General features: G+C 52.1%; 1 long non-coding RNA gene across 1 annotated transcript; it reads right to left on the minus strand.

Moving 5' to 3' along the window:
* Positions 1-507: 507 nt before the first annotated feature.
* Positions 508-24,686, minus strand: LOC120747771 (uncharacterized). Its single transcript, XR_005699193.2, has 16 exons — positions 23,534-24,686; positions 23,364-23,421; positions 19,695-22,273; positions 19,575-19,616; positions 19,349-19,484; positions 19,155-19,234; positions 19,044-19,077; positions 18,889-18,968; positions 17,741-18,811; positions 17,621-17,662; positions 17,395-17,530; positions 17,201-17,284; positions 15,948-17,123; positions 8,697-8,833; positions 3,635-3,785; positions 508-3,083 (listed from the first exon to the last, which is right to left on the minus strand). It is a non-coding gene; the product is annotated as an uncharacterized LOC120747771 (long non-coding RNA).
* Between the last annotated feature and the right edge of the window lie 343 nt (positions 24,687-25,029).

Here is a 25,029-nt window from a genome sequence, read left to right on the forward strand (position 1 = left end):
AGGACTCGAGACACACGTAAAATCACTCGTGACACACCAAGAGATGGCACTAGTGCCTATTGGGGGGCATCCAAAAGGAGACACCTTGTAAAGCAAGGGGAACAGAGGAGCAGATCGTGCTGCCCGGTTGGCAGTCCAGACCTCAGGGAAAACAAGAAACGGGTCTCAGGAAAGGAACACACGGCCAAAAGCAAAGGAAGCGAGAGAGCAGGAGAAGGAGCAGACAGAAAGGAGGACAGCAGGGAAAGCAAAGAGGATGGGGAACCCCGGAGGCAAGGAAAAGGTTGCAACAAGGACTTACCTGGGAGGAACAGCAACAGAAATAAACCGCTTCAAGCACTGGGCCACCTGAGGGTTCCGGGATCATTTGCTAAGACGATAGCTAGGCATGGCACGACACAGTGGGAACGCTTCATTTCAATAACGGGGTACAAACAACAGCGAATGCAGTGGTTCTATAAGAAATAAACTGCAGTCTGAGTACTTACCGTGAAGGGAAGGTCCATGTGCAAAAAAAATAACTTTATTAACACCTCCTAAAACAATGGAAAAAAAAAAACTTGGAAAACAAAACAGAATCAAACTCAAAACACACTTGGCTCCTCTTGCATACTCTGTTCGCTTTCCTGGAAAACAAAGAGAAAAGGGGTAGGTGGTTCTTTTCAGTCCATTTCGCTACTGGACAATAGTCTCAGATCCATTCTGGAGGACAAGACTTGCTCTTAGACTCAGAAATCTTACACAAAAGTGAACCGTTCTTGGGTGGATTTATTGAAAGGTCACAAAAACAGCCACCCGGGGAAACTCTGCCTTGGGTCACCCTCTCCTGAGAAGTTTCCCAAGCGGCTTGTCAATCAGGAGTCATAGACCGGCGTACAAGAGGCTCACCTCGTAAAGAGGAAGAGCTGCAAAATAAAGGGTTGTTCCTCTCAAGGAACAGAGATTTTTTTTTTTCACTTCCTCACGGGCACAGAGGGTTTCTCCTCTGCATCTCTGTTCAAGCATCTCGTAAGACAAATAGCACATAGTCAACCACCAATAGCCTCCCTCAAAGGCACCCAGAAATGTAAACCAAACCTATCCCCAGATGCACATCTTGCCCGTGAATTAAAGGAATCGTGCAAATAGGGCATTTGGAGAAACAAATAAGAATGGAACAACCCACTCATGAACAAATCCTCTGTCTTTACAAATAGTCTCTTGACTCCATAGTGTTTCTTCTGCACGTTCAGCCTATCCTTTTCTGTCTCAGAGAAAGACTAAGGTGGAAAACCTTCATAAGACCGACAACACGCGAAAGCTGCCTGAAGGTTTTTTCCTCTCCCACAGTAACTCGTGGCATGAGAGGTTCAAAGCAACACTGAAGAAAAAAAAGTCACGCAGAAATAACACACATCACACCAACCAAGCGGTCAAAACTCACAAAAACAAGATCTGCAAGGCCTCTTTAGCCCACCCCTCCATGGCCATCACAGCAGCTCAGCCTAAATAGTACCCAGAGCTGTTAACAGGGGCCGAGCAAAAAAATCTAAAGTTCTTTGGAGCAGGGTGAGAAAATAGGCGCTGCTAAGCAGCCAGCTCTCCTTACCCCCCCACTCAATAGCAGATAGTATCCACGCCAGCCTGAGGCCAGCATCCCCCCTAAAAGGGGAGGCAGAGACCAGCAGGCCCAACACAATGTCACCCGTGTCTCTCTGGCAAAACGGAAAAAAAAACAAAAAAAGCCACCTACAAGAAAGGAAAAATCCTTAGAGGGAAACATCAGTTTGGAACAATTAGGGATTCCTAGGAAAGTGAAGAGAGTAAGTAGCTGAAATAGCTGAAAGACATAGGGAAGTTTTATACACACTCAACACAAGCCACATCTGAGATAACTCAGATGCGCTAACTCCTTGCTTATCGGCTTTATGTCGACGGAGCTAGGCCTGTCACGAAAACCAAAATGGGCTCAAGAGCACGCAACATAGCTGCAGACTTCCTGCTCAAAGGACCCATTCAATACACAAAACTCTAAGCTCTAACATGGGTCACAAATGCATTGAACAGGTAGAAAGGTCAGGATCAGGAAGATTCATCTTCCTCATTTTGGGGACACCTCCTCAACACAGACCCAGCGCTCATTTTAGGAAACAAACCACACATGCTTCAGAGCCTTTTGGGCAAGGAGCGTACAAAGGGAGGAATGGGAGGTGACAGGGAGCAAGATAAATTCAGATCTGGGTATTCAACAGGTCTCTAAATACAAGGCTTTGAAAGGACCTGGGAATGTCACAGTGCATAGGAGGGAAAGCATAAGCTTATGCTTGGTAACTTTTCTGTAAGGAAAAACTAAAGTTGGGGACACAGAGCTGCTGGCAAAGCTTCACCCAGGGCGCAGAAATCGCTATTGGGGCAGCAGAGGAGGAACTGAGAAGAATTTAAACTTTTTTTTCCAGTAGGAACAGCTCTGGGAGTTTCCCTGGGATTTACCAGACCGCTCAAGGGTACTGTACCTGTTCCTCTTGGAGATGGAGCTGGATCAGGATTTTTAGGGATTGAAGGGTGTTGATCCAGCTGGATTCTCCCATTGCCAGCTTGGGCTCATTCCTCTTTGATAGGGGATGAATGAACAGCATCAAACTTTATAGTTTCTTTTTTTTTTTTGAGCTGAAAAGACAATCAAACCCCAAGATTCTGCCCCAAATCGGAACTGCCCAGCTCCAGAAGGTTTTCCAAATATCTTGCCCTGATCCCGTCCCTGCCGTGATCCATGCCCCGATCCCTTTCCTGCCCGGATCCCGTCCCTGCCCGGATCCCGTCCCTACCCTGATCCCATTCCTGCAGTTTTCCCTGCAAAGAAGGAGACGATGAACACCAAAAGTTCCCCAAAAGAAGCTGGGAATGTCCCCTCATGGCAATGTCAGTCTTGTGTCCTTGTCACTGGTTTTGGGTGGCAAAAACCTGAGCTTGGAGTTGTTTTTCTGGGATTCCTGCTTTGTCCTGCAGCGTTCTCTGAGTGTAGAAGAGGATGTAGGCCTGGGTCTTGCACACCTCCTCCACACTACACACGTTCAGTTTGGAGTCATTGCAGTGCACCCAAAAACCTGGGAAAAAAGGGAAAGAAAGAGTTCTCAGCTGAGGCAGGATCCCTTTGGATTTTGGAACCGCTCAATTCGGCAGCCAAAAATCCCCTGGGGCCGGGCAATTTGTGCAGCCAGGAAGGCAGAGCCTGTCCTGATCCAGCTGCCGAGATCTCCCAGTCCCCTGCGGATGTTAGGCATGAATAGTTCCTGTTCTTCCAGCCTCAAAACACTTTCTATTCATCTCCTCGGTCCTTAGGATTCAATCCTGAGCAAAGCCAGCCGCAACAGCTCATCGGAGCAGCTCTGCCTGGCAGAATGAATAATTCACACCATTCCCAGGAAAACAAAAACCACCAACCAACCAACCAACAAAAAAACCCACACAAAAAATTACAAAAAAAATTTTTAAAATAGGAATACAGGGGTGGGGCGTGAGCGGGGGAAACAAACTACTAAAAGACATGGAGGGGCTCCCAAGGAATTGGAATCCTGAGGAGGGATCCCAAGGGAGGGAAAATCCTGAGGGGGCATAGAAGATTGGGATGGGATTTGCCCGTCCCCAGCACACGCACCTCCCTCCGTGTTGTAGCAATAGGCTGTGTAGTGTCCTGAGCCAAAGCCCTTCCCGTGATGCATCACCACAGCTGAGGGGTCACAGACAAAGGTCTCCGTGGCAAGGGAGGGCAGAGAGTCCAGGCAGCAGTAAGGTTCCACGTTTAATACCTGCTCAAAGAGAACACGGACCCCGATCTTCTCGCGGTGATTGCGCTCAGACCGCCTGCAAACACAAATCCCACGCTCGGCGCTGCTCAGGGCTGGGGGGGGAACTGCTCAGCATCAATAAATCTTGGCGATTCATCCCAAAATCCCCCGCAGACACCCCTCACACACACAGAGCTCCTACTGCTGCTTCCATGCTTAGTTATAGTTGGGGTCTCCTCCTGGCATTGATGATTTTAGTTTTACGTGGGGTCTCTCCTGCCATTGATAATTTTTATTTTAGGTGGGGTCTCCCCCTGCCGTTAATGATTTTTGGTTTAGTTCGCATCTTGTTCCTTCATGGATAATCTTCACTGTAAGTGAAGTCTCCTTCTGCCACTGAGGGGTTTTGTTATAGATGAGCTCTCCTGGCATTGATGGGCTTTGTTTCAGGTGGGGTTTCCCTTTGCCATTAAACATTTTTATTTTAGGTGGGGTCTCCCTCTGCCACTGATGGCTTTTGTTTCAGGTCAGGTCTCCTTCTGCCATTGATGATTTTTATTTCAGGCGGGGTCTCCCATTGATATTTTTTGTTTTAGGTGGAGTATTTCTGAGCCAGATTTTTCCTCTTACCACCTTTAAAATCCTCAGTTCTACCAATAGCATCCCCCCCTCCCACACCCAGTCTAACTGCTTTAGACACCTGTTCTAAGATTTTGAGCTTATTCAACAGGTAAAGAGCCAATACTGGCAGGGGCAACATTTGGGGAGGTGTGAGAGCTCAGGAGGCCTAGAAATAGGGCAGACAGACAAGGATGCACTGTGCAACCAGACACAGGCTGGGGCAGCAGCCAAAGCTTTAAGAGCGTGCTGATGGGCTGCTTGCAGGCTGCTTGGGGACAAAGGAGCAAGCAAGATTTCAGACACACCTTTCAAGTTGGAGTAGGACCACGTGTAACACTGGAATTGACAAGGGGCACTTTTGAAGTAGCGTTGCCCTCAGTTAGAAATAGACTCAAGACAGGCCACCTATGAATGGCTGTATGACACTCGGTAAGAAAGGCAACACAGAGAAGTAAGGAAAATGAAGGGAGAAAGAAAGGCCAAGGTCAAAAATAGCCCACACACAGTCCATTAGAGCAATTGCTACAATCATGGGTCACCAAGGAGGCTGCTAGGGAACTAAGCCAAATGGGAAGGATGCGGAAGTGGTGAAAGGGTTGGCCCACGCTACATGCGTGTGCAGAGCGGCCCTGCTGTGGCACCCAAGACCCCTGGAGGTGCTGAGCCTAAAAACACGCTAGCGAAGAAGCCAAGGGGACTGACACAAAGCAGATCCTTTCTGCTGCCTCCTGGCAGAGACACAAAACAATGGGCAGCGGAACAGCAAAAGCTTGGCAGCTCCGGAAGAGGACGGCAGGAGGAAGAGGCTAGGCACACGTGGGATACTGTCATCACATAGTCTTTCCCCTGGGAGAACCACAACTGGCCAGTAAGGGAAGTCCAGATGAGGGGGGCAGCAGGAGGCTTAGCTTTTAGAAAGACACCCCTAGGAACATCACAAGTCTACAGCTGTAAGAGAAAGGGAGGGGATCCAGTGCAAGGCCCTGGGGGTGTTGCCAAGCCAAGAGATGCATATTTTGGGGGGGCCCAAATAGGCAGACAAGAGGGAAATAGAACTGCAGTTGAAATAGACTGTGTCATGCTAAAGAGGGTCAGCTCATCACAGGAGCTGCAAGGTGCCATGGGGAAAGGGAGGAAACGGCATGGGTCCCCCCAGGGCACCAGAAGCTACCTGTCACACACCCAGATAGGAACACGGGGGATGGCAGTATTGTAGTGACAAGGGGGATCCAAGAATAAGTTCCCCACAGGAAGAGCGTACAAGTAGGTGGGGATGGAAGCCAAGGGAATGAAGGAATCCCTGGCACCTTGGTGCAATAGCCTCTGGAGGAATTTCCAGCAGCAATCTCATTTGGATCCGGAGAGCCCAGAAAGCCAGGCATTTTGAAAAGGCACTAGGGGGGACCAAATCCTGGCCACAGAAATGGAAGCAATAAGCTGAAATAGCGGATGGGCAGGCAAAGGAGAAAGGACTACTTGCTAAGGGAAGCCCTAGGAGTCGGCAAGAGGGAAAAACAAAGACAAATGCAAGGAGGATGGTAGCCGTGGGCACAGAAAGCGGAAGGGCCAGGAAGGAGCCACAAAAGGGAGCGAGGGACAAAGCCACCTGTGGGGAGAGGGAAAAGGAAAGGCCCTACAACCTTGGCTTACCCCTCTCAAACCGGGAAAGACCGGAACACGGCACTATTAGGGGGAAGTAGGACGTTGGAGGTGAGATGGCCCAAAAATGACTTTGCAGGAGGGAATGACAAGGGATCAGGAAGCTGTAGGAAAACTGAAAAGGAGAGCGCAAGGAACACCAGGGCTTTCGTGAGCTCCACACATCAGGGGACCTGATAAAACGCTGACAGGAGCCCATCTTAAAAGTTGGAGCTCGGTCTGCATGTTGAACAAGTTGGAATTGTAGTAGACACAGCTGCAGAGAAACCAAGTAGAAAGCAACTCCCTATGGGAGTGGCACATGCAAAAGGAACGGCAGAATGGCAGAGCGCCTAGGGCCAGAAGAGAAACCTTGCAAAGCTCCTCGCTTAAGAAAATGAGGAGGTGAAGTCACAGAAGGGTTTGACAGATGTCCTAGACAGACAGAAATGAGAGTCTTGGTCGTGACCTTGGGAGGGACCTATAGGTTCAAGAGGGGGTAGGAATTCCTCCTAAAGAGTATAAGGTAGGGGGACAGAGGAGAACGACCACACAGGATGGAAAGGAACTCAAACCACACAGGAGGGCTGAACAGGGGAAATTCAGAAACACAAAGGCCAGAAGGAACATCCCCTAGAAGAGGGAGGCGAGATCCTAGCTCCGCACAAAGCGGGAAAGGGATAGCCACCGTGACAACACACCTACTGAAGCAGTGAGGAGGACAACCGTGGAGGTGGCCCTACAAGGTCCCCATGGTGGCAGGAAAGAAAATACTAAATAAATTCAGGCTAGTACAAGACTATAAAACGTAGGAGCATCATGGTGCAGGAGACAGTGGGAGGGACCATACCCATACACCCTGTCTGTGAAAAGCCTAGCTAACATGCTTGCTGGGCTGGGGTACACCTATAAGATGCATTTTAAGGACAGCACGGAGGGGTCTGCCTTTGGCACGGAGGGCCCCAAAGAGCAGAGCAAACAGCAGAGAAGAGGGACAGCCCATTCTCAAGGCTTTACAGAGCCTCCCAATGAATGGACACAAGCTTGGGAGGAATGATTAGAAGGATTCACCCCTAAAAGGAGTGCACAAATCCTGCAGGAGGTGGAGAACCGTTTTAGATCAAGGCAGGAGCAGGAGGGGAGAGAAGCTGGCATGCATCTCCATTTCTTGGGAGAGAAAAAGGCCTTAAAGCATCTGAAAACCAGTTGCAATCAGGGGAAAAGGAGGACCTGTCTTGGAAACCTCAGTGGGGAAGGGGAGAAGAAAATAAGTCCTGAGCAAATGTCAGGCAAACTCCCCATCCCAGCTCCAAAAGTCAAAGAGAGAAAACAGCTGGGCTTATTTCGACAGGCTAAAGGATGACTAGAAAAAGAGTCACCGTGTTAAATTCCTGTAGAAAAAGGAGCGTTCCCTGAACCCACAAGAGGCACGCTTCAGGGTGAAAAACAAGGGAAAGAGTGAAAAGGCAAACAATCCTCAGCCCAAGTGTTCAACCTGCCAAATCTCAGAAGCAGGGTTGACTTACGAATACAGAATGGGGAATGGCCTAGGGGGCATGACCACAAGAATGGGGAGGACACAGGCGGCCTGGTACTCAATGTGAAAGCTTTTAGAGGCAGTCCAAATGGGATGGACAATACGTCTCTGAGACGCCGGCCACAGCGCTCCTAGACCAGGTACAAAGGGTGACACGAGAAGGAGAAAGGACTGCACGCACACCTCATCACCTTAGGGCCACGGGAAGCCAAAAGGCTCAAGAATGCTTAAGGGATTCTGGGATCTTAAAACACTACGTGGTACTAGCAAATGGTACCGATCTTGAGTGAAAAACGTGCAAGAGCTTCAAGCCTACACGATCCCTGTCGGGAGCCCATCCCAAAGGGATGGAAAGACTCCTTAGAATCCTAGACAAACGAGAAATGAGGGAAGAGCTACAAGGTACCCCTTTGCCATACAGGAGAGTTCTTCACACAGGGACCTCTAAAGTAGGGGAAGGAAAAAGAAGACAGGGAGATAGCAGAGGGGAAGACATGACATGTATTTGGATCAATCTAGATTTTAAAACAAGACCAAGGTACAACACCCACAGATTCACGGTATGCCTTGGGCATAGGACACACCTTTGAAAAAATGGGGGAGAAAAGGGGGCACCTAAATGCAAAAGGAAAAGCTTTCACGCACAAGGAAGGAATCGAGATGCTAGTAAAATCCCTCGTGACGCCCCAAGAAATGGCACTAGTGCCTATGGCGGGGCATCCAAAAGGAGACAGCATTGTAAAGAATGGGGAACAGAGGAGCAGATCGTGCTGCCCGATCGGCAGCCCAGACCTGAGGGAAGACGAGAAACGTGTCTCACAAAAAGAACACAGCCAAAAGCAAAAGAAGCAAGAGAGCAGGAGAAGGAGCAGACAGAAAGGACCGCAAGGAAAGCAAAGGGAATGGGGAACCCCAGTGGCAAGGGAAAGGTTGCAACAGGGACTTTTACCTGGGAAGAACAGCAACAGAAATAGACCGCTTCAAGCACTGGGCCACCTGAGGGTTTTGGGATCATTTCCTAAGACAATAGCTAGGCATGGCACGACACGGTGGGAACGCTTCATTTCAATAACAGGGTACAAACAACAGTGAATGCGGTGGTTGTAGAGCAAATAAATGGCAGTCTGAGCACTTACCGTGAAGGGAAGGTCCGTGTGGAAAAAGAATAATTTTATCAACACCTCCTAAAGGAATAGGAAAAAAGCTTGGGACACAAAACAGAAGGAAACTCTCAAAGCACACTTGGCTCCTCTTGCATCCTCTGTTCACTCTCCTAGAAAACAGAACAGAAAGACAAAAGTTAGGTGGTTCTGTTCAGTCCATTTCACTCTCGGACAGTAGTCTCAGATCCATTCTGGAGAACGAGACTTTCTCTTAGACTCACACATCTTACAGATCGCTTAGAACCGTTCTTGGGTGGATTTATTGAAAGGTCACAAAAACAGCCACCCAGGGAAACTGCCTTGGGTCACACTCTCCTGAGCAGTTTTCCAAGCGGCTTGTCAATCAGGAGTCATAGACCGGCGTACAAGAGGCTCACCTTTTAAACAGGAAGAGCTGCAAAATAAAGGGTTGTTCCTCTCAAGGAACAGAGACTTTTTTTTTTCCACTTCCTCACGGGCACAGAGGGTTTCTCCTCCTGATCTGTGTTCAAGCATCTCATAATAGAAATAGGATGTAGTCAACCACAAATAGCCTCCCTCAAAGGCACCCAGAAATGTAAACCAAACCTATGCCCAAATGCACATCCTGCCCGTGACTTAACAGAAATAGGGCATTTGGAGATGCTGAGATAAGAATGGAACAACCCGTTCTTTAACAAATCCTCTGTCTTTAGGAATACTCTCCTGACTCCGTGGTGTTCATTCTGCAAGTTGACCTTTTCCTTTTCTCTCTCAGAGAAAGACAAAGGTGGAAAACCTTGGTAAGACCAACAGCATGGAAAAGCTGCCTAAAGGTTTTTTCCTCTCCCACAGTAGCTCGTGGCATGAGAGGTTCAAAGCAACGCTCAAGAAAAAAGCCATGCAGAAGTAGCACACATCACACCAACCAAGCAGTCAAAACTCACTAATACAAGATGATCAAGGCCTCTTTAGCCCACCCCTGCATGGCCACCACGGCAGCTCAGCCTAAATAGTACCCAGAGCTGTTAACAGGGGCCGAGCAAAAAAATCTAAAGTTCTTTGGAGCAGGGTGAGAAAATAGGTGCCATAAAAAAGCAGCTACCTCTCCTTACCCCCCCGGCCCAAGAGCAGATAGAATCCACACCAGCATCCCCCCTAAAAGGGGAGGCAGAGAACAGGAGGCCCGACTCAATGTCACCCGTGTCCCTCTGGCCAAAGGGGGGAAAAAAAAGGCACCTACAAGAAAGGAAAAATCCTTAGAGGGAAACATCAGTTTGGAACAAGAGGGGATTTCTAGGAAAGTGAACAGAAAAAGTGGCTGAAACAGCTGAAAGATATAGGGAAGCTCGCTACACACTCAACACGAGCCACATCTGAGACAAGATAGCCCAGATTTACCAACTCCTTGTCAGCTTTATGTTGATGGAGCTGTGTTTGTAAGGAAAAACAAAACGTGACCAAGAGCGCACAACTTAGATGCAGACTTCCTGCTCAAAGAATCCATTCAATACACAAAACTCTTAAGCGCTAACATGGGTCACAAATGCATTGAACAGATAGAAAGGTCAGGATCAGGAAGAGTCATCTTCCTCATTTTGAGGGACACCTCCTCAACACAGACCCAGCGCTCATTTTAGGAAACAAATCACACATGCTTCAGAGCCTTTTGGGCAAGGAGCGTACAAAGGGAGGAATGGGAGGTGACAGGGAGCAAGATAAATTCAGATCTGGGTATTCAACAGGTCTGTAAATACAAGGCTTTGAAAGGACCTGGGAATGTCACAGTGCATAGGAGGGAAAGCATAAGCTCATGCTTGGTAACTTTTCTGTAAGGAAAACTAAAGTAGAGTAAGCCGTAACAGTCTTGGAAAAGCACTTAGGGATGGAAGATTCAGAGCCCAAAAACAAAACCAAAAAGCAAGGACAAAAACCACACACCAGGAGGGAGACCGAGAGCATGGAGGCCTTTTCAAAACAAAAGAGTGGATTGCACAGAAACACCTGCACTGCAGAGATACCACAACCTACTTATTAGAGTGGATCACTGCACCCGTGGGCTACAAACTTTCCCTACGACCAAAGGAACACCCCACAGAGTAAGAATAAGATGACAACACATCACCCCCCAGTACAGGTTTATAAAAAACGGGTTCAGACCCGTGGCCCACGTGGCATCACACAACAACAGCATCATAGCATAAAAGCTTTAGGGATCCTCTGGCAGTGACGTACACCCCGGCACACCCAAACTTCAGGGACGAGAGGACGAATAAAAAGACTGAAATGGATGGATGAAAGAAAGGAATGACAAAAATAGGAAGGAATGGGCTTCAGGGTATACCCCCTAGCCCTATGAACAATCAAATTCTAACAGAAGAGGTCTGACATACCGGCTTTACCATAGGAAATGATGGAGGGACTCCCCTTCTCACAAACCCCATACGCCACTGGGAATGGAGGCCAAGCACAGGCAGGGACACAACATCCATAGGCAATTGAAAAAAAAGGAGTGGATCTTAAGAGGCTCTCTGACTCAAACCTCACCCTTACATACGTACAAAAACATGCACCTCAGGAAGCCTGGACGGTAGCTTTGAATTAAATCTTGACATGTTTCACATACACCTACAGTCAAAAGGCCCTCCAAGGTCTTGCAAACAACTGACACCACAGTGGGAACTCCAGATAAAGGGCTGAACACATAGGACCACACTCAGAGGGCCATGACCACCCTCCTAGTCAGCTGTCAGCTTCACACGCTGCAAGACCCACACACACTTCCTCCAAACAAATGACCGCTCAGGATACACACACCCATCAAGGAACTTTCAGAAACCAACCAAACACAGCTCAAGGACAGGGAAAAAAATACAAAGGGAGGACCAGCTTGCTACTAGGAGGTAAAATACAGATTCATAACAAGTTAAAACCATGTTCAGGACTTGCACTAGAAGGAAAAGGCACATGGATTAGGGGGAAAAAAAAGGTCGCGTCCTTGGCACATTTTTGGATCGGGGGTTTCACTATATACGGCTGGAAGGAATACAAGGGAGTTGACAAGTGCCGTGACCCAAGGCAAGAAAGGAGTTGCAGCACTTGTTTGGGCTGGGTGGGTGGGGTTCTGGACACCTTGGACAGAATATTTTTCTAAGACCAGACAGTGGTCATGTCGTGGTAGGGACAGCAGGGGCCAGCAAAGCTTTAAAAAAGGAAAGGACAAATGCGGGAATGCCCCATGCTTACCCCTTCTGGACACAGAAAACGAATTTCAACTCCATGCACGTGTTAATCAGAGTCCTTGCCAAGGAATTTTAGTACAACAGCAGGAGGGGAACAAAAAAGGCCTGCTGCTTGTTTTTACAAAGGCTTAGACCCCATGGGCAGGCCTTGGACCCATGCTCTGCAAAACTCCAGCTGCATCTCTGAGGAGGCCTGAGGCTCAAAAGCCGACAAGGGACGGTGATCTGACAAACTTTCATGACACATGAATACGTTCTGAATAGAAAGAGCCTCTCAATGCCTGACCGGCGCTCCGTTCTTACAAAAGGAACATGGAACAGGAGCATTTAGAATTAAAAATTTGAAATGGGGAGAGAGTTCAACCTGTTCAAAGTGCCCTGAAGAGGAAGGGGGGCAGGCAGGGAGAAACCCAGGCCTGCATTCAGCAACTGCATCTCCACACCTGGGCTGGAAAAGAGGCAACAAGTACGCCAAGGCCTGAGGGAGAAAAAGGGGTGCATGCACGGGTCTTCAAAGGTGCAATGGACAGCATCCTGTATCATATAACTCAATTCAAAAACCAAGGGCAGGCAAAGACACAATGCATTGGTAACGCCCAACTGGGCACCGGTAACAGCAATGACCACATTTGCAACACAAAACAGACAAAAGAGAGCCTTCCAACCGACTGGGGCTGGGTGCCCACCGGGGACCGCTCCGGCACCGCCCCGACCACCAGCACCCAGCACCCGATAAGCACTCCAGGACAAAGGGACACGACAAAGCCATATTTTATCTCTGACCACAAACTCTTTCCTCAAGTCCACAGAAATCAAAACTGGCTGCGTCAAAAGCCCCAGGGAGAGAAAAACGAGCCTGACAAGGCACAAAAAAACCCCCACTGCTCCATCCGTCACACCAAGCACAAGAAAATACCACAAAAGCCAAGCGCACGGCTTGCTTTGCTGCAGCCCGCCCTGGGAAAAACCTGCCTACCCCTACATCTGAAAGACAACAGGGTGCAACAGCCAACACACAAGGGAACAGGGTCTAAAGAAATCTCATAGCTAAAAAAAAAAATATATATATATATATATATATATACACACACACACATAAATAAATTCAACACCAAAACTCAATTCAAAACCGAAAACATCGACCTGGAACTTAAGGAACGCAGGATTAAGAAAGAAATAAACCCGATCCCTTAGCACACAACATCGACAAACAAAGCAAAACCACACGTTTCTTCAAAACCACCTGAAAACCGCTCGACACAAAAAAAATTTGGAAAAATTAAAAAAAAAAAAAAAGGCAGCGAACAAACACCCCAGCCTCCATGACACAGCCAGGCTGCTCCCCGTGAAATCCTAAAGCTCCCCAAAAGATTCCACAACCAGAAAATACACATTGCAATCCAATAAAACGAACAAAGAAACCCCTAGCCTACGAGAAACAAGGATACAATTCCAAAGATCACAAAATCCGAACAAATCAACGACATCGCGCCACCTCAAACCCACAAAAAACAAATGCCACAGACTCACCACCATCACAGCCGCTACTGAATAAAGAAAAACTTCTCCACGTACCTCAAGCGACAGGCACTTACACGGCGGCCAACCTGACAAAACCACCTTGCCGAAACGGCGCCTTTTTCAAAAAATTCAGAACGCCGCTCCTCCACCACCACAGGAGGGACGGGGAGCCCAGGACCTTGCACCCTCGGCCACGACTCGCTCGGCGCTGCCCTTTCAGTCCCGGGGACACCACGCCACCGAACACACGGGCGCTGCCCGGCCGGCCCCGGCTCCCCTGCCCCCCGCAAAGGGACCGCGACTCCCGGGGGCAGAGCCGCCCCCCCCCCCCCACACACACACACAGCGCCGGGGAACCGACGAGCCATGAGCACCATGCGTACATACTGAGCATTCAGCGCCGGCTTGCCGCTCTTCCTACGCACCGCGGCAAAGAGAAAACCACCCCCCACCACCCTTCCCAGCGCCGGGAAACCCGCCCGAAACGAGCCATGGGCACCACGTACCCACGGCGCCGAGCTACCCCGCTTCCTTCTCGCCAACACCACGCCAACACGAGCCGCCGCACCGCCGCGCCGCCAGTCCCCAAAGGCATCCTCACTGCCGGCCCCAGACCCGCCCACCCCCCCTTCCCCGCCCGTGCGCCATGTGGCCGGGGCAACCCGTAGCTCCTGCCGCACATTCACCCCCGCGGCGCCGCGCTTTATCGCTAGAATGGCAACTGGAAAAACACCCCCCCTCCCCTTCCCAGCGCGCGAAAAGCCGCCCGACGCCATGCGGTATGGCCAACCCGTACCTTCACCTTCACCTCTACCGCGGCACCGCCAGCACCGGGCCACCGCAAACACCTACGCTCTCCAGGGCCGAGCTCGCCTCCCGCCGATGAACCCGCTCCTTCCCCAACACCCGCCCCCCCCGCCCTGCGCCTCCACGCTCGGGGAGCCCCGCCGCTGCCCGGCCTCTGTCCCCGGAACGCACACAGCTGCCAGGACACGCACGGACCGCCCCACCTCCGGAAAAACGAAACGAACACACGCCCTCCCCACGAACCCACGCTCACTCAGCCGCGATGCTGCTGCTGCCTCACACAAAGTTCTGGTCCTACGGGCCGCGCCCGCTCCCCGCTCCAGCCCGGCTGCGGAGCCTCTTCGGGTGCTGCGACCATCCGGCAGCGGTCGCCTTGAAAAAGGCGCCCTCTGCTCCGGAGGGACACCGATCACCCTAGCGATCGCTCTTTTAGGAGAGCTGCCGCGGCAACTCAGCCACGAGGCTGTCCGAGCGCCTACAGGCACGGCTGCTCCATCGGCTCGGCTCGGCTGCTTCCTCACGGCGAGGTCTCTTCAGGCGGCGCACGCTCTGGAACCCACGCCCAACTGACCTCCCACAATCCCCTTTCACAGGGAACGAGGTGGCGGCCTTGGACACTCACACCAATGGGGTGAATGAATTTCAAAACGACCAATCGGAGCAAGGATCCAAAAGGGACCAATGGGGAAACGGGAAAACGACCGACTACACAAAGAACCCACGGTGCCGCACGTTTCCCTTGGCCTCATCTCAAAATCACAGGCATGCTGGCCCTTGCTGCTTTTGCAGGGCACAGGGACACAGGCGCTCTCACGGAAGGTACCAAGGCTTTCCTGCCCTCTCTTCTTACCCCTTCAGCTCTTCTCCAGGGGCCTGGGAAGGCTCTCTGTTTGGGACATCGTTTCAGGGGTGCTGCTGCCCCTGCATCCCTGCCTAGGGGGGAGACGGAGGCACCAGGGGGTTTTTACTTATTTTAGACACCTGCTCAGGGCTGCAACAGACAAACTAAAACTGTGCAGGGAAACTTGGCCCAGCTTTTATACGTGCTTACTTCATGGACTGTGGGATAGGCCAAAGGAGCTGCACGGCAGAGGGTACTGGAGCTTAGATTTCACCTACACCTTAAAAAAAACAGGACAGGCAGAAACACCTCTTGCCCTTTGTGTTCTTCACTCACGGGTGAACGGATTTCAATCATAAAATGTCTGGGAGAGTCCCCATCGAGTGGTGAAGAGTTCATGAATGAAAGAAGACACAGACACAATTGCTCAGCAATGTCCATGATTGATGCTAAATGAAACATTCGGTTGCAAAGCATGCACAAATTCTAAGACCAGGACAGACACATGCTGCAGAAAGGGAAGGGAAGCAGGCTTACAGGGCTGGCAAAAGCTGGCAGAGACAACACTTACATGTCTAACTTGGAGTGCCAAATGCCTCCTACAAAATCACATCAGGAACAGGGGAGGGTGAATTGGCATGCCCATGGAGAAGGGACACTGCTTCTGTCTAAGGCCATGGGCCAGCAAAGGGATGGCAGCCAGCTAAAATTCCAAACAGAAACCAGCACCTGGTTTGTGACAGAATCGTGTCATGCAAGCAGACCCCATAAAACACAAAAGGGGATGCTTAGACATGCATGATCAAGTAAGACTTCAGCAATAGCAACTGCTTCTCTCCAACAATCACGGTTCACCTGCTCCGCTTCACCTTGACAGATGACATCTACCATCACTTCCTGAAAGTAAAGAGAAAAAAAGAACTCTTACACAGTCATTATTTACACTACCCCAGCTAAGACAGTGACTTACACCTTCACAGAGGAACCCCCTCACCCAGGATGAGGCGCTCTGCCATGGATTGAATCCATCTGCATCTGAAACAAAGTCAGGAAAATAGTCACACTGCAGCACGGGAATTTGACAGTGACAGACACGTGCTGCCAACCGACCAATGCCCTCCACACCACAACTCCACCTGACATCACCCAGTTCAGGCCCCAGGGGCTTCTTCTATTACCCCTACACCCACCCATGCGGCAGGACAGAGCAGCTCCGGGACAAAGCCACACCAACACCCGTCACATCGGACACCACAAACCAGGGGACACCACAACAACAAAAAGCTCTCCGCACGAAGAACGACCGGGAGGACCGAGAGAACTCAGAATGAGATGACAAACGGAAGAAACAAGGTGAGCTGGCCAGGCTCACAGAATCCTACAAGAAGAGGATGCCAACAAGATGAATCACTTCAAGAATCACAAAGATGGATGCCCGACGCTCCTCCGCTCACAAGCCAAGACCTAGCTTGGACTTCTAAACAAGTCCTAACCCGCCAAAATGGATCGTGGCAGGGCACAGCTGTCTGTACAGCTCAGAACAAGACCTCAAAAGACATCGCACTGGATGACTCTGAACAGAGATGAGGTTCAGATCTAAGTCCCAGCTCTCCAGTCAAAGCCACTGGAGCCAGGAAGGCAGACATCAGAAATGCTAACAGTGATCCCAGGGTTCCCCACAGGCCCCTTGAGGGGCTATGGGAAAAGACGTGAAAGATGAGATGCCTGACACACACAGAGTGGACAACAGACACCACGTGCCTGGGACTGCTCTGCCCTGCCTGTCTCAGCATTACAATCAGAACTTTCATGTGCCCTAAGCACTCACATCCTGCACATCTCCAGATCCATACTGAACTCAATCCCCCCCAGCAACTCCCAACCCAGCACCCTGCTCTCATCCCCTCTGTGCCTCGAGCCCTCCACTTAGCTCTGGGAGGTCCGGTGATCACCATCCACATCAGTGCCAAGGAACGCCGCCTCGCCCTCTGGGAAAGTCCTGCCACCACCGGCCTGGTGTCTCTTCCTCAGCTACAACAAACAAAACCAAACATCAAAGCATGCACGTGGCAGCACATGGACCAAAACCTCACCATTAGGATACTCACCGTCTCCTAAGAATACCTACGTCCTCGCCCCGCACGCCTCGGCCGCGCTCCGAGCCCCCTGCCGTCGTCACGGGGTGGACCTGGCTTAAGAGGACAGCAGGTGATGTGGCACAGCTCAATCTTGACTGCACCCTCGCTCCTCCTCCCTGCCTCCCCGACTCACCTCAGCTCCCAGGCTCTTAACCAAAGCCTACCTGGATGGCACCTTCAAATGAAAAATAGCAAGGCTTCATCACACACTCCTCTTCTGCTCCCCACAGGTCTCAGGAGACAGGCAAACCGCATCCATCCTCTGCTTGCTGAGGGCAGCTCCGTGGAAAGTGACATCTCCTAAAAAACACAGTAATGGAGGATTAGAGTCACACCAGCAACTGACACTTCAGCAATACCAACTGCTTCTCTCCAGCAATCACAGCTCACCTGCTCCGCTTCACCTTGACAGATGACATCCCGCTTCAGTTCCTGAAAGGAAACACAAACAAAAATGCTGTCACATACTCGCCATGCACGTGACCCCTGCAAAGCCAAACGGTGACGCACCTCTTCTGGGGACACCCCCTCACCCGGGATGGGGCCCTCTGCCATCAAGTGAATCCATCCGCATCTGAAACACGCACAGGAACAAAGTCACACTGCGGCATGGGAACTTGACAGCGACAGACACGTGCTGCCAACCTATGAATGCCCTCCACGCCACAACTCCACCTGACATCACCCAGTTCAGGCCCCAGGGGCTTCTTCTATTACCCCTACACCCAGCCATGCGGCAGGACAGAGCAGCTCCGGGACAAAGCCACACCAACACCCGTCACATCGGACACCGCAAACCAGGGGACACCACAACAACAAAAAGCTCTCCGCACGAAGAACGACCGGGAGGACCGAGAGAACTCAGAATGAGATGACAAACGGAAGAAACAAGGTGAGCTGGCCAGGCTCACAGAATCCTACAAGAAGAGGATGCTAACAAGATGATGCCTTCCGAGAATCACAAAGATGGATGCCCGACGCTCCTCCGCTCACAAGCCAAGACCTAGCTTGGACTTCTAAACAAGTCCTAACCCGCCAAAATGGATCGTGGCGGGGCACAGCTGTCTGTACAGCTCAGAACAAGACCTCAAAAGACATCGCACTGGATGACTCTGAACAGAGATGAGGTTCAGATCTAAGTCCCAGCTCTCCAGTCAAAGCCACTGGAGCCAGGAAGGCAGACATCAGAAATGCTAACAGTGATCCCAGGGTTCCCCACAGGCCCCTTGAGGGGCTATGGGAAAAGACGCGAAAGATGAGATGCCTGACACACACAGAGTGGACAACAGACACCACGTGCCTGGGACTGCTCTGCCCTGCCTGTCTCAGCATTACAATCAGAAATGACACTTGCCTTTCATGTGCCCTAAGCACTCACATCCTGCACATCTCCAGATCCATACTGAACTCAATCCCCCCCAGCAACTCCCAACCCAGCACCCTGCTCTCATCCCCTCTGTGCCTCGAGCCCTCCACTTAGCTCTGGGAGGTCCGGTGATCACCATCCACATCAGTGCCAAGGAACGCCGCCTCGCCCTCTGGGAAAGTCCTGCCACCACCGGCCTGGTGTCTCTTCCTCAGCTACAACAAACAAAACCAAACATCAAAGCATGCACGTGGCAGCACATGGACCAAAACCTCACCATTAGGACACTCACCGTCTCCTAAGAATACCTACGTCCTCGCCCCGCACGCCTCGGCCGCGCTCCGAGCCCCCTGCCGTCGTCACGGGGTGGACCTGGCTTAAGAGGACGGCAGGTGATGTGGCGCAGCTCAATCTTGACTGCACCCTCGCTCCTCCTCCCCGACTCACCTCAGCTCCCACTGGGCTGGTGTCTCTTCCTCAGCTACAACAAACAAAACCAAACATCAAAGCATGCACGTGGCAGCACATGGATCAAAACCTCACCATTAGGATACTCACCGTCTCCTAAGAATACCTACGTCCTCGCCCCGCACGCCTCGGCCGCGCTCCGAGCCCCCTGCCGTCGTCACGGGGTGGACCTGGCTTAAGAGGACGGCAGGTGATGTGGCACAGCTCAATCTTGACTGCACCCTCGCTCCTCCTCCCTGCCTCCCCGACTCACCTCAGCTCCCAGGCTCTTAACCAAAGCCTACCTGGATGGCACCTTCAAATGGAAAATAGCAAGGCTTCATCACACACTCCTCTTCTGCTCCCCACAGGTCTCAGGAGACAGGCAAACCGCATCCATCCTCTGCTTGCTGAGGGCAGCTCCGTGGAAAGTGACATCTCCTAAAAAACACAGTAATGGAGGATTAGAGTCACACCAGCAACTGACACTTCAGCAATACCAACTGCTTCTCTCCAACAATCACAGCTCACCTGCTCCGCTTCACCTTGACAGATGACATCCCGCTTCAGTTCCTGAAAGGAAACACAAACAAAAATGCTGTCACATACTCGCCATGCACGTGACCCCTGCAAAGCCAAACGGTGACGCACCTCTTCTGGGGACACCCCCTCACCCGGGATGGGGCCCTCTGCCATCAAGTGAATCCATCCGCATCTGAAACGCACACAGGAACAAAGTCACACTGCGGCACGGGAACTTGACAGCGACAGACACGTGCTGCCAACCGACCAATGCCCTCCACACCACAACTCCACCTGACATCACCCAGTTCAGGCCCCAGGGGCTTCTTCTATTACCCCTACACCCACCCATGCGGCAGGGCAGAGCAGCTCCGGGACAAAGACACCACAACATCCATCACACAGGACACCACAACAACAAAAAGCTCTCCACAAGAAGAATGACCGGGAGGACCGAGAAAACTCAGAATGAGATGACAAACGGAAGAAATAAGGTGAGCTGGCCAGGCTCACAGAACCCTACAAGAAGAGGATGCTAACAAGATGATGCCTTCCGAGAATCACAAAGATGGATGCCCGACGCTCCTCCGCTCACAAGCCAAGACCTAGCTTGGACTTCTAACAAGTCCTAACCCGCCAAAATGGATCGTGGCGGGGCACAGCTGTCTGTACAGCTCAGAACAAGACCTCAAAAGACATCGCACTGGATGAGTCTAAAGGGACACAAGATTCAGATCCAAGTCCCAGCTCTCCCATCAAAGCTGCTGGGGCCACAAAGGCAGACATCAGAAATGCTAACCGTGATGCCGGGGCTCCCCATAGGGCCCCTGGGGGACCATGGGAAAAGACGTGAAAGATGAGATGCCCGACACACACAGAGTGCGCAACACACGACAGACACCACGTGCCCGGGACTGCTCTGCCCTCCACAGCTCAGCATGGCCAGCAAAAATGACACTTGCCCTTCAGGTGCCCTAAGCGCTCACATGATGCACATCTCCCTAGCCAAACCAGACTCAATAATCCCCCCCCAGCAACTCCCAACCCAGCACCCTGCTCTCATGCCCTCTGCAGCTTGAGCCCTCCACTTAGCTCTGGGAGGTCCAGGGATCGCCATCCACATCCGGTGCCAAGGAATGCCGCCTCGCCCTCTGGGAAAGTCCTGCTGTCACCAGCCTGGTGTCTCTTCCTCAGCTACAAAAAAGAAAACCAAACATTAAAGCATGAACTTTGCAGCACATCAGCCAAAAAACACTGATCCTGGGGCTCCCCCTCTCTTAACAATGCCCAGAGTCTTGGGCAGCTTGCTTTGGCTTCGCTCACAGCCTGACACCTGCACGGACAAAGTCTTGGTGGCATGATGGATGCTAAGCCCACTCACCCACCCTGGCCTCCACTAGGGCTGTGACATCCCTGATTGCAGCAGGACAGAGATACCAGGGTGGGCATCCCACGCTCAACCCCAACCCAGTCGACTCTGCCCCCCCTCCTCATTTCCTGCCTAGCCCTAGCCCTACTGCCTGCCCCCTCAGCGCTTCTGCCACTGCCCTGACACAGCCTGGCTGCCTGCACCTGCTCTCAGGGAAACAGGACGCTTCTCAGGGCTCATGCACCTGCACTCAAACTTGCATCCTAGCCTCTACACCTTACATTCATGGCCTGCTCTCCGGCCTGACGCTCCTTCACCTCTCGAGCCCTCCCTCAGCCTCGCTGGGTCTCTCTCAAGTGCCCTGCTTCACCCTACTTCTCTAAGGCCCTATGCTAGCAGTCGAGGATGCTCCTGATCCAGGGTCCCAAGGGTTGTCCTGCGGGCAGGACGAGTCATCCACAGTTTCTCCCTAGCCTAACTAACTTTGGCCCTGAGACAGGGCAGAGGCTGACAGAGCCGCGCTCTTGGCGGTGGCAAAGGCACGAAGCCTTACCAACCGCCGCCTCGAGGAATGGGAGGAGACATCCTCGACTGCGGGGAGACAGGAGATCCCAGGGTGGGCCGGGGCGGGAAACCCCCGGTTAGACCCGGCCCTGCGGACCCTGCTCCCCACTAACGCTTCCTGCCTGCCCCTCTCGGCTCTTCTGCCGCTGGCCTGCCACAGCCTGGCTGCCTGCACCTGCTCTCAGGGAAACAGGACGCTTCTCAGGGCTCATGCACCTGCGCTCAAATTTGCATCCTAGCCTCTACACCTTACTTTCACCTCCTGCTCTCTGCCCTGACACTCCTTCACCTCTCAAGCTCTCCCTCAGCATCACTGGGTCTCTCTCAAGTGCCCCTGCTGGACCCTACTTCCTTACAACCCTACACCTTGCAGCTAGGGATGTTCCTGGCACAGGGATCCCAGGCTTGGCTGGGAATGTCTTCATGCACCCTAACCCTGTGAACTCTCAAACACTCAAAGAAGGCTCAAGACGTGAAGCTTGCTAGAACACAGACATGGCTTGGAATTGCCCTGCCCAGCCAAGGCTCTGGTGATGCTGGGGAGAAACCCTCACCCTTTACTTCTGAGGGGTCTGGCCCTCTAGGGCCCTCTCCTCTAAGCTAGCTTTGAATTGCCTCCTGGCACTGAAAACCTTTTTCCTCTTCTCATCACCCCCATCCCCGACACTTAGCTTTTGGAAGATGAGCCAACAAACTCTGTCCTGGATGGAAAACGATGCCTCGGTACCATGGACGTCCCAACAGTCTCTGCCTGCGGCTGCTTCCGTAGCCAAACCTGAAAGGGAGACCTGAGCGATAACAGCTGCTTCTGTCCACCGCTCGCCTCACTCTGACTTCTAGGGCAGGTACCCGGCTTTACTTCTGCCCAGAACAAACATACTGCCGCTAAGAAATACAGCCTTAAGTCAATAGACCGTATCCCTTACCATAGGCCATGGACATACAAAATAAAACTGCACCATCAATTGTTAAAGACCACTAAATAGAAAAAAAAATCTAAAAAAATTGAATTGAACAAAACACCAAGCAGGATGAAATTGGGACCTTACCCTCCATTCAAACCCCTAATACAACCCTATTTCCCCCCCCTTCCATTTAAAATACAACCCAGGGATTCCCTGTCAATGGATACTCTTCACACCCTAGAAAACCCAAGTTTTCCTTCAGTCAGCACCCTGAGAATCCCAACAGAAGGGGAATTTCCCCCGCTTGAAACACAGACAACAAACAAAGTGAAGGTTCTTCCCTCCATTTCAACTTTCTTTTCCCTGCCAACCCCCATTTTTTTTCTGAGGCGATAAGGGAGGGATGGACGAGACAAAATGGAAAAGGAAAACAACAAAAGTCTCCCTACACAAACCCACACAGACTTACCTGCTGCTGCTGCCTGGCACAAAGCTCTGTCCCTTGCCACCTCCTTAAAGCCCTGCTCTGCATCCAGAGGCTCCCCCAGACTCCACGAGACACCCCATGGAAACTCACCAGCAGCCCCTCATCTCCACAAGCTCCAGACCAAAGTGACCTGAGGTTCCCCTCTTAAACCAGCCCTGGCAGGAGCCACCCCCTCCTTATCCTAACACCTCACATCTGGCCCTGCTCTTGACCAGGGTTCTCAGCCCTCATCATGCTAAAAGCTCACAACTGGCTCTGCTCGCACCAGGGCTCTGAGCCCTCATTAACGTAACAGCTTACACCTGGCAGCTGCTGCCATTCCCAGGGGCAGGGCAGGGGCACGGGGGACTTGCTGCTCATTCCCTGGACAGATCCTTGGCTGCACCTGACACCCTGGCCCGCCAGCCTTTCCTTGCTGGGGATAAGGACCCCTCTTCTACTGCAGGTGCCCGAGGCTGAACTTGGGAATCCACCTGCTGATATCCGGTGGTTGGTGATTCCAGAGGCTTCAGCAGCGTTCTCTGTGGCTTCCTAGGGAAAGGAATGAAGGCAGAGAGAGTCTCAGCCTGGTAGATCCAGGTTCCCACATCCCAGTGCAGCCACCCACACAGCAGGCACTCGCTTCTCCAGAGTGAATGCTCACTTGCAGCTAGGACTGACAGGGAGGCAGGAAGCTCAGGGCAAAGCCAAAATCCAAGTGCTGCACGCACGGCTCCTCTACCTGGTTTCCAACTAATAATCCACCACATCCAGTAGAGGGGAACATCACCCAGGAGTGCAAAGCTGTTGGCATAGCAGCCATCTGGGAATGACTCTCTGAAAGAAAGTGGAATAGGGGAACGGCAGCATCCGAAGGACTGGCAGTGGAGAAAGGTGCACAGTGACAAGTCCTGGGAGAGGTCTGAGGAGCTCTGGACCAGGAACTGGGTGACACAGACCTCCCGGAGTCCAGTAGCTGAAGCAAGGTCAGGTGCCTCATCGTGTCCAGATAGACAGCAATTACCCCCCTCTCCATGGGAATGGAGCCATCCTCCTTGGGAAAAGGCCAGAAACAGGTGTCACAGACCCACACCTGCAGGAGCTGAGTGCCTGCATTGCAAATTTAATATGTGGATTCCTGAGATTTCTCCTCAAACAACCTGTGATGTGGGGAACGCAGATCTGAGGAAATCTGCCTTGAGCTGACCTATTTCCTCACTACCACAGGCTGAGGAAGCACAGATGGCTCCTGCACTAGAGCATAGCCAATGCTGGGGACCGTCACCAGAGCAAGAAAGCAAAGGCGTTCTGTCCCAGCTCTCGCCACAGACTGAACCCTAAGTCACACGATTGCTGTCCTGCTGCTCGTGTGTCACATCTACCACCTCCTCCCACACCCTCCTCTTCTTCATGCATGCTTCAGGGGACTATATCCCTCCTCAAGCTGTCCAAAGGAAAAAATCAAACAGTCAATAAAACCCTCCCCAGGGCAGGAAGAGGCAGAATACTTCCCTGTTAGCTGTCTCTGCCCCTATAAGGAACGCCGACACAAGAGCCCAAGTCAGACACATCCGAAGTCTCTGTTCCATCTGGCGCAGGCCTGGAGATGACTCCCAGGGCAGCGTGGTTCAACCCCAGGGTGCTCCGGTGCTCTACGCGTCCGGGCGCAGCAGGGCTGCCGCAGATCCCTGCCCAAGGACTGCACAGCTTCCTCCTACAGCTCAGCACGGGGGCAGGTCTCGCTCATGCGGCCCGAGGAGGGGGACCCCACTCACCAGAATTCATTTCCCCGCTCCCCCTGCCGCCGATTCCGGTGTTTGACCGCAGGAACCGGGACAGGCCCGCGGAGCCCCCGGACCGGGTGCGTGGGGCCGGACTCGGGGCGGAGCCCGGGCCGGGGCCAAAGGAGCTGGGTTCGGGACGCGCCGGGCCAGGGGGAGGATCCCGGCCCGGGCTGGGGGCGTGGGACAGGGCTGGGGCCGGAGCCCGGGCTGGGGGCGTGGGGCAGGCAGACCTGAGGAGGGCTTGGGGGGATCTCTAGAGAAATTGGGGGGCTCCAGGGAATTTGGGGTCAACAGGGGCCCAGGGGAGCCGAAAGAACAGCAGGACCCCCACAGCTTGAACAAACCGCCTTTATTGAGGGGTGGGGCACGCACAGCA

Source organism: Hirundo rustica, unplaced genomic scaffold, assembly GCF_015227805.2.
Source record: "Hirundo rustica isolate bHirRus1 unplaced genomic scaffold, bHirRus1.pri.v3 scaffold_198_arrow_ctg1, whole genome shotgun sequence".
Taxonomy (NCBI): domain Eukaryota; kingdom Metazoa; phylum Chordata; class Aves; order Passeriformes; family Hirundinidae; genus Hirundo; species Hirundo rustica.